Consider the following 14,834-nt stretch of genomic DNA (forward strand, 5'->3'; position numbering starts at 1 on the left):
TAATTGCTTCTTCGCTTTACGACATTCCGGCTTACGAACCGTTTCATAGGAACGCTCTACCTTCGGATGGCGGGGGAAACCTGTATGCAGATGATACAAAAATAGGTGGAGTTGTGGATAATGAAGTAGGTTTTCAAAGCTTGCAGAGAGATTTAGGCCAGTTAGAAGAGTGGGCTGAAAGATGGCAGATGGAGTTTAATGCTGATAAATGTGAGGTGCTACATTTTGGTAGGACTAATCAAAATAGGACATACATGGTAAATGGTAGGGTATTGAAGAATGCAGTAGAACAGAGGGATCTAGGAATAATGGTGCATAGTTCCCTGAAGGTGGAATCTCATGTGGATAGGGTGGTGAAGAAAGCTTTTGGTATGCTGGCTTTTATAAATCAGAGCATTGAGTATAGGAGTTGGGATGTAATGTTGACATTGTACAAGGCATTGGTGAGGCCAAATTTGGACTATTGTGTACAGTTTTGGTTACAGAATTATAGGAAAGATGTCAAAAAAATAGAGAGAGTACAGAGAAGATTTACTAGAATGTTACCTGGGTTTCATCACCTAAGATAAAGAGGAAGGTTGAACAAGTTGGGTCTTTATTCTTTGGAACGTAGAAGGTTGAGGGGGACTTGATAGAGGTATTTAAAATTATGAGGGGGATAGATAGAGTTGACATGGATAGGCTTTTTCCATTGAGAATGGGGGAGATTCAAACAAGAGGACATGAGTTGAGAGTTGTAGGGCAAAAGCTTAGGGGTAACATGAGGGGGAACTTCTTTACTCAGAGAGTGGTAGCTGTGTGGAACGAGCTTCCAGCAGAAGTGGTTGAGGCAGGTTTGATGTTGTCATTTAAAGTAAAATTGGATAGATATATGGACAGGAAAGGAATGGAGGGTTATGGGCTGAGTGCAGGTCGGTGGGACTAGGTGAGAGTAAGAGTTCGGCACAGACTAGAAGGGCTGAGATGGCCTGTTTCCGTGTAGTAATTGTTATATGGTTATATGGTTAATACGAGATACACCGAACAATTGCATATACACACTGTGACCACTAGGGGACACACTGAACAATTGTATATACACACTGTGACCACTAGGGGACACACTGAACAATTGTATATACATACTGTCACCATTAGGGGACACACTGAACAATTGCATATACACACTGTGACCACTAGGGGACACACTGAACAATTGCACGCATACTGTGACCACTAGGAAGCATACTAGGCAGTTACTTGTCTGAGGCCCTCTGTTGGTCAGGGGTCGGAGTTGACCCAGCTGCCAACACGATACACAAGCCAGGACAGTACAATCTGTAGAGCAAGCTGTTGCCCATGCAGCAGACCCCACCCCACCCATGCAGCTGATGAATCAAAAGGAACGGCAGAGAATAATATTGTTTGGCACCAGCAGCGTCACAGAAGTTGCAGGTTAGAGTTGAACTCAGTGTAGGGCAGCCTTAGGGATTCCAGCTCTGGATTTTTCCTCAGGGTTTATTCCCAAAGCCTATACCATGAGTGAGGGCAGCAGGGTTTGAGATCAGAGTTTTCCATCTCCTTGGTGATCTGCCAACCGTGGCTGACAAGCCTCACCTGCCCAGGTTACTTGTATGTGAGGAATTATATAAAATACAAACATAATTAATTGTTAAGACTGAAAAGAAAATGACAATTAAACATTCAGCTCCACCACTGTTTTATAAGATTCAAAGTTTGTTGTTTTGTGGCAGCAATATAGTGCAAAGACCATTCAGAAATCTGATGGTGGAGGGGAAGAAGCTGTTCCTGAAATGTTGAGTGTGTGTCTTCAGGCTCCTGTACCTCCTCCCTGATGATAGCAATGAGAAGAGGACATGTCCTGGGTGATGGGGGTCCTTAATGATGGATCCGCCTTCTTGTTACACCATCTCTTGAAGATGTCCTGGATGGCACAGAGAAGGTGGGGGAGGTATGTTGAACAAAGGAAAGATCTCTGACAGGATAAGACTGATAAGACTGGATGGGCCACTGCGGAATTTGGGAGTGGATTCCGTCCAATCCTCTGGACATGTCCCATAACAGACTAAATCCTGGCCCTCCCTGCCAAGAGATGATTAGATTGGACGGTGGACCCTTGATGCAGGGACTGACCCAATCCTGCTCCTAACGTTGACGTTAGACACACGCTAACTTTCAGAAAAATCTAGAAGACACACATAAACATACGAGATTCAGCAGATGCTGGAACTCCAGAGCAAAACACACACACAATGCTGGAGGAACACAGCAGGTCAGGCAGCATCTATGGAGGTGAATAAACAGTCGATGTTTTGGGCCAAGACCCTTCATCAGTTTGAAGGCCACCCGGACATAAAATGAGGTGCTGCTCCTCTATCCTGAATGGGAATGGGGATAGGAATTAAAATTGTTGGCCACTGGGAAATTCCACTTTTTGTGGATGGAGCAGAGGTGCTCGACAAAGCGATCTCCTAGTCTTCGTCGGGTAGAAGGAGACACGTACAACTTGTTGTGTCTCTCTGACTTGCCTCTCAGTTTGTGCTCTCTGGAGGCTCTCGAGGATTCAGAATCAGAATCAGGTTTATTATCACTGAAATATATTGAGTAATTTGTTGTTTAGCAGAACCTCGCGCCATCTTTTGGTCGCATGGTGGAGGAACAATGCTGGACCGGGCTTGAAACCACAACTTGCAGAGCTGAGAGAGCATGTAAGGCCACAAGCCAGCATCCTGACATGGAGACAGCAGAACACAAAGTACAGTTATTATCAAAGTACTTATATGTCACTATGTCCAACCCTGAAATTGTGGGCATTCACAATAAATACAAAGAAAAATAAACAAGCAAAATAAAATTAATAAATAAATAAGAAATAAATATTGGCCAGAATAAATAAAGGAGTTAACATAGAACATAGAGATCTACAGCACATTACAGGCCCTTCGGCCCACAATGTTGTGCCAACCTCGTTACCTACTCTAGAAACTGACTAGAATTTCCCTCGCACATAGCCCTCTATTTTTCTAAACTCCATGTACCTACCTAACAGGCTCCTAAAAGACCCTATTGTATCTGCTTCCACCACCGTCACTGGCAGTGCATTCCACACACCCACCACTCTCTGTGTGAAAAACCTACCCCTGACATCCCTACGGTACCTATTTCCAAGCACCTTAAAAATATGCCCTCTCGTTTTAGCCATTTCAGCCCTGGGAAAAAGCCTCTGACTATCCACATAATCAATGCCTCTCATCATCTTATACACCTCTATCAGGTCACCTCTCATCTTCCGTCGCTCCAAGGAGAAAAGGTCAAATTCACTCAACCTATTCTCATAAGGCATGCTCCCCAATCTTCTCTGCACCCTTTCTATGGCTTCCACATCCTTCCTGTAGTGAGGCGACCAGAACTGAGCACAGTACTCCAAATGGTGCCTGACCAAGGTCCTATATAGCAGTAACATTACCTCATGGCTTTTGAACTTAATCCCACCATACACCTTCTTAATAAGACTGTCAACCTGTGCAGCAGCTTTGAGTGTCCTATTGACACGGACCCCAAGATCCCTCAGATCCTCCACACTGTCAAGAGTCGTACTATTTATATTATATTCTGTCTTCAAATTGGACCTTCCAAAATGAACCACTTCACACTTCTCCGGGTTGAACTCCACCTGCTACTTCTCAGCCCATTTCTGCATCCTATCAATGTCCCGCTGTAACCTCTGACAACCCTCCACACTATCCACAACACCCCCACCTTTGTGTCATCAGCAAACTTACTAACCCACCCTTCTGGAAAAATGGGCTGAAAAATGGCAGATGGAGTTTAATACAGACAAGTGTGAGGTATTGCACGTTGGAAAGACAAACCAAGGTAGAACATACAGGGTTAATGGTAAGGCACTGAGGAGTGCAGTGGAACAGAGGGATCTGGGAATACAGATACAAGATTCCCTAAAAGTGCCGTCACAAGTAGATAGGGTCGTAAAGAGAGCTTTTGGTACATTGGCCTTTATTAATCAAAGTATTGAGTATAAGAGCTGGAAAGTTATGATGAGGTTGTATAAGGCATTGGTGAGGCCGAATCTGGAGTATTGTGTTCAGTTTTGGTCACCAAATTACAGGAAGGATATAAATAAGGTTGAAAAAGTGCAGAGAAGGTTTACAAGGATGTTGCCGGGACTTGAGAAACTCAGTTACAGAGAAAGGTTGAATAGGTTAGGACTTTATTCCCTGGAGCATAGGAGAATGAGGGGAGATTTGATAGAAGTATATAAAATTATGATGGGTATAGATAGAGTGAATGCAAGCAGGCTTTTTCCACTGAGGCAAGGGGAGAAAAAAACCAGAGGACATGGGTTAAGGGTGAGGGGTGAAAAGTTTAAAGGGAACATTAGGGGGGGGCTTCTTCACACAGAGAGTGGTGGGAGTATGGAATGAGCTGCCAGATGAGGTGGTAAATGCGGGTTCTTTTTTAACATTTAAGAATAAATTGGACAGATACATGGATGGGAGGTATATGGAGGGATATGGTCTGTGTGCAGGTCAGTGGGACGAGGCAGAAAATGGTTCAGCACAGCCAAGAAGTGCTAAAAGGCCTGCTTCTGTGCTGTAGTTTCTATGGTCTCTACTTCTTCATCCAGGTCATTGAAAAAAAGTCCCTGCGGAGCACCACTGGTCACCAACCTCCATGCAGAATACGAACCAAGCAGAATCCAAAGCAGAATAGAAATTGGCCAGAATTGATTGGAGAAGAACACTGGCAGGGATGATGGCAGAGCAGCAGTGGCTGGAATTTCTGGAAGCAATTCGGAAGGCACAGGATATACACATCCCAAAGAGGAAGAAGTATTCTAAAGGAAAGATGATGCAACTGTAGTTAACAAGAGAAGTCAAAACCGACATAAAAGCCAAAGAGAAGGCATATAATTGTACAAAATTTAGTAGGAATTTAGAGGATTGGGAGGCTTTCAAATATCAACAGAAGGCAAATAAAAAAGTCATTAAGCAGGTAAAGATGGAATACGAAAGTAAGCTAGCCAGTGATATTAAAGAGGATACCAAAAGTTCCTTCAGATACATAAAGTGTAAAGGAGAGACAACAGGGGATATCAGACTGCTGGAAAACGATGCTGGAGAGGTAGTAATGGAGACAACGAGATGGCGGATGAACAGAATAAGTATTTTACAACATTATGGAAGACACTATGGTGGAGGTTCCAGCTATCAGGGGTTATGAAGTGTGTGAAGTTACCATAACTAGAGAGAAATAATGGGAAACTGAAAGGTCTGAAGGTAAATAAGTCATCTGAACCAGATGGCTACACCCCAGACTTTGAAAAGTGATGGCTGAAGAGATCTTGGAGGCCATTAGTAATGATCTTTCAAGAATCACTAGATTCTGGAATGGTTCCAGAAGACTGGAGAATTGCAAATGTCATTCCACTCTTCAAGAAGGGGGAGAGGCAAAAGAAAGAAAGCTATGGGCCATTTAGTTTGAAATATAAATATAAATAGTTGGAAATATGTTGGAGTCAATTATTAAGGATGAGGTCTCAGGGTACTTGGAGGCACATGATAAAATAGGCCATAGTCAGCATGGTTTCCTCAAGGGAAAATCTTGCCTGACAAATCTGTTGGAATTCTTTGTAGAAATAACAAGCAGGATAGACAAAGGAAAATTGGTTGATGTTGTGTAGTTGGGTTTTCAGAAGGCCTTTGACAAGGTGCCTCTCATGAGGCTGTTTATCAAGCTACTAGCCCATGGTATTATAGAAAGTATTCTAGCATGGATAAAGCAATGGGAATAAAGGGAGCCCTTTCTGGCTGCCAGTGACTGGTGGCGTTCCATTGAGATTTGTGTTGGGACCGATTCTTATTACATTATTTGTCAATGATTTGGATGATGGAATTGATGGCTTTGTTGCAAAGTTTTCTGATGATATGAAGGTAGGTGGAGAGGCAGGTAGTTCTGAAGAAGTAGAAGGACTTAAATTAGGAGAATGGGCAAAGAAATGGCAGCTGGAATACAGTGTCGGGAAGTGAATACAATTTGGTAGAAGAAATGAGAGGATTGACTATTTTCTAAATAGAGAGAGATATAAAACGTGGTACAAAGGGACTTGGGAGTCCTCGTGCAGGGGTCCCTACAGGTTCATTTGCAAGTTGATTCTGCAGTGAGTAGGGCAAATGCAATGTTAGCATTCATCAAAATTGTGAGCAATTTTGTACTCCTTATTTTAGAAAAGATGTGCAGAAACAGGCAAGGGTTCAATGGAGGTTCATGAAAATGATTCCAGGATTGAATGGCTTGTCATATGAAGAGCGTTTGATGGCTCTGGGCCTGTATTCACTAGAATTCAGAAGAATGAGGGGTGACCTCACTGAAACCTATCAAATGTTGAATAGCCTTGATAGAGCGGATGTGGAGAGGATGTTTCCTATGGTGGGAGAGTCTAAGACCAGAAGACACAGCCTCAAAGTAAAGGAATGTCCTTTTAGAATGGAGATGAGGGGGGATTTCTTCAGGCAGAGAGTGGTGAATCTGTGGAATTCTTTGCCACAGGCAGCTGTGGAGGCCAAGTCTTTATGTATATTTAAGGCAGAGTTTGATAGATTGTTGATTGTTCAGGGCATGAAGGGATACAGGGACAAGGCAGGAGTTTGCGGCTCAGAGGAAAATTGGATCGGTCATGATGAAATGGTGGAGCAGACTCATTGGGCCAAATGGCCTAATACTGCTCCTGGTCTTCTGGTCCTATATTGAGAACATTAAATGAAGAGTCCTTGAGAGTGAGTCCATAGGTTGTTGGCAGAGTTCAGTGTTGGGGTGAGTGAAGTTATCCCTCTGGTTTAAGAGCCTGATGGTTGAGGGGTGATAACTGTTCCTGGTGGTGTGGGTTCTGCCTTCTTGCAAAGGGCAGCAGCAAGAAGAGAGCATGGCCTCTAACAGAGAATTTCAGTTACGTCAGAGTTCAGGAACTGTTGAGGATGCTACCAAGAGCAGATCCAGAACCCCGTCTTCAGATGGGTTTTGACTCTTCCAGCTTCCCTCCCTTGCTAAGGTAATTAGAGCCCTGCTTCAAATGTATTTCCAAGAAAGGAAATCTCAAAACAAATGCAGAACATTGAGCAATGTCACTATTAATTGAAGGTTGTAATCCCGTGGAATTCACAAGCATGAATCTGATCGCAGAGCAGGGGCTTTGTGCGTCACTGCCGAGAGCCGTGATTCCGTTCTGATTTCACTGAGGGACACGGCCCGGTGAGTCTGATACTGAATGACAGCCAGTCACTGTACTTGAGAGCCCTCTCCTGGAAACTAGACAACAAACAACAGTTACTGGACTGGCTGGTTAGTCAGGCCATTGGCAGTATTGTGTCTAATACCTGCTGTGATATGGACAGGGTAGAACAGGGATCCCCAACCTGCGGTCCATGGAGTCCTCGGTTAATGGTGAGGGTCCACGGACTCCTGGGTTAATGGTGAGGGTCCACGACAGAAGAAAGATTGGGAACACCTGAACCCCTTCATAAGCAGGTTGGAGACATCCAGTTAGAACATAGGCTGATGAGAAGGCCATTTGGCCCACTTAACATCTTCTGGTAGTCTGTGATAGAACAGAGAACAGTACAGCACAGGAACAGGCCCTTCAGCCCACAGTGTTGTGCTGAACCAATTAAATTAGTAACCAAAAGGCCAGATAAACTAATTCTCTCTGCCTTCACAATGTCTATATCCTCCCATTCACGTGCCCATCTAAACATCTCTGAAAAGTCTCTACCATCACCCCAGGCAGTGCATTCCGGGCACCCACCACACTCTGTGTACCAAAACTTGACCCTCACATCTCCTTTGAAATTACCCCCTCTCACATTAAATGCATGCCCTCTGGTATTTGACATTTCAACCCTGGGAAAAAGATGCTCCCTGTCTGCTCTATCTCTGCCGCTCATAATCTCATAAACCTCTATCAGATCTCCCCCCAGCCTCTGATATTCCAGAGAAAACAACATGTTTGTCCAACCTCTTATGATGGCACATGCCCTCTAATGCAGGCAGCATCCTGGTAAACCTCTTCTGCACTCCCTCCAAAGCCTCGACATCCTTCCTATAACGGGTTGACCAGGACTGTATGCAATATTCCAGGTGCAGCCTAACTAGTGTTTTATAAAGCTGCAACACAACTTCCTGATTTTTGAACGCAATGCATGTCATACACCTTCTTAACCATCCGATCAGCCCGTGTCGCCACTTTCAGGGAGTGATGACTTGGACTCCAGGATGAGGGCTAACTCATTAACCTCTCCACCTCGCTGCTCTTTGCCTCTGTCCACGGATTTCCTTGATTTTTTGTAACTTAGAGTAACTTTAAAAGTAATTTTTCTAGCACTGTACTACTGGCACAAAACTAAAAACTTCATGACCACATGAAACCAAGAGATTCTGCAGGTGCTGGAAATGCAGAGCAACACACACAAAATGCTGGAGGAGCTCAGCAGCTCAGGCAGCATCTGTGGAGGGGAGTAACCGGTTGATGTTTTGGACCTTTCATTGGGATTCCTGTATGTGAATGGTGTTTTATCACAGTAGCTTTTTTCTTTAACTTTCTCCTTAGTAAATGTGAAGCTTTTTGGGACTTCTCAGAGGTCTGACCAGTTGATCCCTGTTCATTTTTCACTGAGGATAGAAGGAGAATTTCTGTGGGCTTTCAGTAGACTAAACAGTCAATATTTCAGGCCAAGATGGTGCATAATTGCAGCATCTCCAAGTTTGCGGATGACACGAAGCTGGGTGGCAGTGTTAGCTGTGAGGAGGATGCTAAGAGGATGCAGGGTGACTTGGATAGGTTGGGTGAGTGGGCAAATTCATGGCAGATGCAATTTAATGTGGATAAATGTGAAGTTATCCACCTTGGTGGTAAAAATAGGAAAACAGATTATTATCTGAATGGTGGCCGATTAGGAAAAGGGGAGGTGCAACGTGACCTGGGTGTCATTATCCACCAGTCATTGAAAGTGGGCATGCAGGTACAGCAGGCGGTGAAAAAGGCGAATGGTATGCTGGCATTTATAGCGAGAGGATTTGAGTACAGGAGCAGGGAGGTACTACTGCAGTTGTACAAGGCCTTGGTGAGACCACACCTGGAGTATTGTGTGCAGTCTTGGTCCCCTAATCTGAGGAAAGACATCCTTGCCATAGAGGGAGTACAGAGAAGGTTCACCAGATTGATTCCTGGGATGGCAGGACTTTCATATGAAGAAAGACTGGATGAACTGGGCTTGTACTCGTTGGAATTTAGAAGATTGAGGGGGGATCTGATTGAAACATATAAGATCCTAAGGGGATTGGACAGGCTAGATGCAGGAAGATTGTTCCCGATGTTGGGGAAGTCCAGAACGAGGGGTCACAGTTTGAGGATAGAGGGGAAGCCTTTTAGGACCGAGATTAGGAAAAACTTCTTCACACAGAGAGTGGTGAATCTGTGGAATTCTCTGCCACAGGATAGAGTTGAGGCCAGTTCATTGGCTATATTTAAGAGGGAGTTAGGTATGGCCCTTGTGGCTACGGGGGTCAGGGGGTATGGAGGGAAGGCTGGGGCGGTGTTCTGAGTTGGATGATCAGCCATGATCATAATAAATGGCGGTGCAGGCTCGAAGGGCCGAATGGCCTACTCCTGCACCTATTTTCTATGTTTGTATGTTTCTATAATTCCATGACTAATGCCATCGAGTCATAGTCACTAGAGCACAGAAACAGGCCCTTCAGCCCATCTAGCCCATGCTGAACTATTAATCTGCCTTGTCCCATCTATCTGCACCTGGGCCACATCCCTCCATACCCCTCCCACCCATGTACCTATCCAAACTTCTCAAGTGTTAAAATTGAACCCCCCCATCCACCCATCACTTCTACTGGGAGCTCGTTCCACACTCTCATTACCCTCTGAGTGAAGAAGTTCCCCTCAGGTTCACCTTTCACCCTTAACCCATGATCTCTTATTCATTTCTCACCCAAACTCAGTGGAAAAAGCCTGCTTGCGTTTACCCTATCTATATACCCCTCATAATTTTGTATATCTCTATCAAATCTCCTCTCATTCTCCTACGCTCCAGGAAATAAAGTCCTATTCAACTAGTCCCTATAACTCAGATCGTCAAGTCCCAGCAACATCGTTGTAAATGTTCTCTGTACTCTTTCAATCTTATTATTATTTTTCCTGTAAGTAGGCGACCAAACCTGCGCACAATATAGAGGTTCCCAAAATCAATGAGGAGCACAGTTAGAGTGAATCTTTTTCCAAGAGGTAGGGAGTCAAACACTCGAGGGCAGAGATTTAATGGGAAATTAGGGGGGAACTTTTTCACCCAGAGGGTGATCAGTATATAAAAAGATTAGCTTTATCTGTCAAATTACATTAAGGCATTAAATGTAGAGTGAAACACACTCAAATGCTGGAGGAACTCAGCAAGTCAGGCAGCACCTACGGAAATGAATAAAGAATCAACAAGATCCTTCATCAGGACTTGAAAGGAAGGGGCAAGAAGCCAGAATAAGAAATAGCGGAAGTGAAGGAGGACAAAGTAGAGGGTGATAGGTGAGGAGGGCAGCAGAAGGGAGCAGTGAGAGAGGGTTCACTGAACTCCCGCAGAAGTGAAGGGTAGGAATGCCTCAAAGAGACTTCACAGAGAAGCAGCAAGTCATAAACACAAGAGATTCTGCAGATGCTGGAAATACAGAGTAACACACACACACAAAGTGTTAGAGGGACCGAGCAGCTCATGCTGAAAGGAGAGTTATTAATTCTGCATGGTCTGAAGCGATGTGTGTTCAATACGCAAGGACCACCCTTGCACGGTGGTAGGTAACTGGCAATGCCTTTGGGGAATCTGAGGGGAAAGGCTCACATTCTGCACCCTCGTCTTGGACCATAAGACATAGGAGTAGAATTGAGCCACTGATGGTCAGACGGCTGTCTGCTTTTGCACTTTATCTCCCCAGATATTTCTGCAAAAACTCTACCCATTCCTGCAGAACTGCAGCAGTTTCCACAAACTCTGTAAGCTGTCCTACAAGCACTGCAGACATTCCCCATGCTACTGCAAGCTCCCTGGCTACTTTTGGCAGTTTCTGAACATTCCTGGGTTCTTGTTGTGATTTACACAAACTCTCCAAATGTTCCTGCATTTTCAGCCAAATCCTCCCGCCCGTTTCCTGCAAACTCTAGATATTTCTGCAGTTTCCACAAATTACCAGCACATTTCTGTAGATTCCCTGGGTATTTCTACAGTGTTTGAAAAAATATTCTTGCAGATCAACGTGTGCAAAATGCTGGAGGAACTCAGCAGGCCAAGCAGCAACTATGGAAATGAATAAGCAATGAACATATCGGGCTGAGACCCTTCTTCAGGACTGAAGAGGAAGGGGGAAAATGCCAGAATAAACAGGTGGAGGGGAGGGGAAGGGGGACAAGCTAGAAGGTGATAGGAGAAGCCAGGTGGGTGAATGAGGGGAGGCAAAGTAAGAAGCTGGGAGGTGATTGGTGGAAAGGTAAAGGGCTGAAGAAGGAATTTGATAGGAGAGGAGAGTGGACCATGAGAGTAGGAGGATTCATCCTGGGAGAAAGGGAAAGAGGAGGGGCACCAGGGGGAGGTGATGGGCAGATGAGGAGAAGAGGGAAGAGGCCAGACTGGGGAATTGAAGAAGAGGGAAGGTGGAGGGGGAAAATCACTGGAAGTTAGAGAAATTGAGGTTTATGCCATCAGGCTGGAGGCTACCCAAATGAAATATGAGGTGCTGCACCTCCAGCCTGGGGGTGGCCTCATCACAGCAGAAGAGTTGCCCGTGGACCGACATAGAGTTCTGACCAGCGGCCAATCCAGACATCGAAGTTGGAGGGGACCTCAGTCAGGTCCACCACCTGGGAATAAAAGGCAAGAGTGGGTCACGGCAGTGGAGTAGAGCTTTGACCAGTGACCAGTCGGCGTTTGGGTTTGATTAGTAAGAACATATTAAAGGAAGGCAGAGGCGAATGCAGTGGCCGTCGTCACAGTGGCCTTAGACTGAGTGGGCATAGTCAGAGTGGCGATCTTAAGGCTTTAGCTTTTTGAGGTTTCAGTCAGAGAAAGCAAAAGAAGAGGAAAGCTCTGTCACTGAGTCTGTGACTCTGAAGGGAAGGGGGGAGAAGGGGCATGCTGAGGTGATGGGATTTTGCTAGTTAGAGGAACGGACAGGAAGTTCTGAAGATGAGAATGAGATTCCCGATGGTATGCTGCTTCCCGAGTGCCAGGATCCGGAATATCTTGGATCGAGTCCTCAGCATTCTTAAGTGGGAGGGTGAACAGCCAGAGGTCGTGGTCCATGTAGGACCACCATTAGGACACCAGTAGGACGAGTGACGAAGTTCTGCACAGGGAGTTCGTGGAGTTAGGTGCTCAGCTAAAGGGCAGGACCTACAGGGTTGTGATCTCAAGATTGCTACGGTGCCACATGCTAGTGAGGCCAGAACGAGGAAGATTATACAGTTTAACATGTGGCTAAGGAATTGGTGTAGGAGGGAGGGCATAAGATTTTTGGATCACTGGGCTCTCTTCCGGGGAAGATGGGACCTGTACAGAAGGGACAGTTTCCACGTGAACTAAAGGGGACTAATATCCTGGTGGGAACGTTTATTAGTGCTGCACTGTGGGGTTTAAACTAGAGTTGCAGGTGGATGGGAGCCAGAGTGCCAGAACAGTTAGTGGGGAGATTGTGGAGGCAGACGTTGGTAAGACTCAGAGAAAGTCAGGAATCAAAAGGTTGAGTATGGTGCGACTAGTATCCTGAGCTGCCTGTCTTTTAATGCAAGAAGTATCATCGGAAAGGTGGATACTGTAACAGTGCTAAAGATGAGGGAGCTGGTTTACAAACAGAGGCAATGTGCAGTGAGTAGAGAGTGTTGGTAGGGCAAAATTGCAGCCAACAGGATGAGTTGTAACATAAAAGGTGGACAAAATTGAAAAGGGTGAATACAGGACTGAAGGTGTTATATTTGAATGTGCGCAGTATATGGAATAAGGTAAATGAACTCGCAGCACAGTTGTAGATTGGCAGGTATGATATTTTAGGCATCACTGAATCAAGGCTGAAAGATTATAGCTGGGAGCTTAATATTCAAGGATACACATTGCATTGAAAGGACAGGCAGAAAGTTAGATGGGGTGGCTGGCGTTGTCTTGTTGGTAAAAAATGAAATCAGATCAATAGAAAGAGGTGACAGAGGGTCAGAAGGTGTTGAATCGTTGTGGATAGAGCTAAGGGTAAAAAGACCCTAATGGGAGTTGTATACAGACCCTCAAACAGTGGTAAGGATCTGGTCGACAAATCATCATCATCATAGTTTGTCACACCAGACAGGCAGCCACTCTAGTGTTGTTTGGTCGATGTTGAGCAGGTCAGCGTCAGCTAAATCAGGTGAGAGTGGGCAGTTGTGCAGAACGTGTTCAATGTTCTGCACCCTTTTGCCACACTCACAGGATTCGCTGGTCTTTAAACCCCACTTCACCATACTGTCTCCCGTCCTACAAACTCCCACTCTCGCTCTGTTAAGAGTGCACCACTTCCGTCTGTCAAGCAGTGCCCCGTCTGGTAACATTTCTGTGGGGTCTTGTACTGTATTGTTTGGTGGGGTTCTGGCTTCTGTTTGTTGCCAGAGGTCAGTCCTGTATGTTTGGGGGGATGTTCCGTGCGGTAGTTCCTCCACTGTAGCAAAGCTTCTCCTCGATTTTAGGCGGCTGGAAACTGGCACATGATGATGTAGTGGGTGCCGTGGATCTGAGTTCTGTTTACCTTTTTCAACTTTTGTTGTGTGTCTTCGGATCTCTGGGGGAGCAATGCCTGCAAGTCTGTAAATGATGTTAGTGGGTGTGGGGCGCAGTGTGCCCGTGATTATTCGGCAGGCTTCGTTAAGCAACAGGTCTATTTTCTTCGCATGGGCTGATCTGCCCCACACAGGTGCACGGTATTCTGCAGGTGCATAGCAGAGTGCTAGGGCAGTTGATCTAAGTGTGTGAGCATTAGCTCCCCATTTCGTACCTGCTAATTTTTTCAAGAGAGAATTGCGAGAGCCAACTTTCCCTCGGAGTTTTTGGATGTGGGTTGACAAATTACAAAGGGAGTTAGAAAATGCATGCCAAAAGGACAATGTTATAATAGTCATGGGGAACTCCATTTTGCAGGTAGATTGGGAAAATCAGGTTGGTGCTGGATTACAGGAGGGGAATTTTAGAGCGCCTGCTTGATGCGTTTTTAAGAGTAGCTGCTGGTTGAGTCCTCTTTGAAGAATTAACAAGCAGGACTGACAAAGGAGAACTGGTTGATGTTGTATACTTGGATTTTCAGAAGGGCTTTGACAAGGTGCCAAACAAGGTACGAGTCCATGGTATTCCAGGAAAGATTCTAGCATGGATAAAGCAGCGGCCGATTGGCAGGAAGCAAAGAGTGTGAATAAAGGGAGCCCTTTCTAACTGACTACCAGTGACTAATGGTGTTCCACTGGGATCTGTGTTGGGACCGATTGTTTTCTACATTATACACGACTTGACTTGATATGTCAATGATTTGGATGATGGAATTGATGGCTTTGTTGCAAAGTTTGCAGACAATGTGAAGATACATGGAGTGGCAGGTAGCTTTGAGGAATTAGAGAGGCTACAGAAGGACTTAAACAGATTAGAATGGGCAAAGAAGTGGCAGATGGAATACAGTGCTGGGAAACGTATGGTCATGCACTTTGGTAGAAGAAGTTAAAGAGTTGACTATTTTCTAAATAGAGAGAAAATACAAAAGCCTGA

The sequence above is a fragment of the Mobula birostris genome, chromosome 11 (genome assembly GCF_030028105.1).
Source record: "Mobula birostris isolate sMobBir1 chromosome 11, sMobBir1.hap1, whole genome shotgun sequence".
NCBI lineage: Eukaryota > Metazoa > Chordata > Chondrichthyes > Myliobatiformes > Myliobatidae > Mobula > Mobula birostris.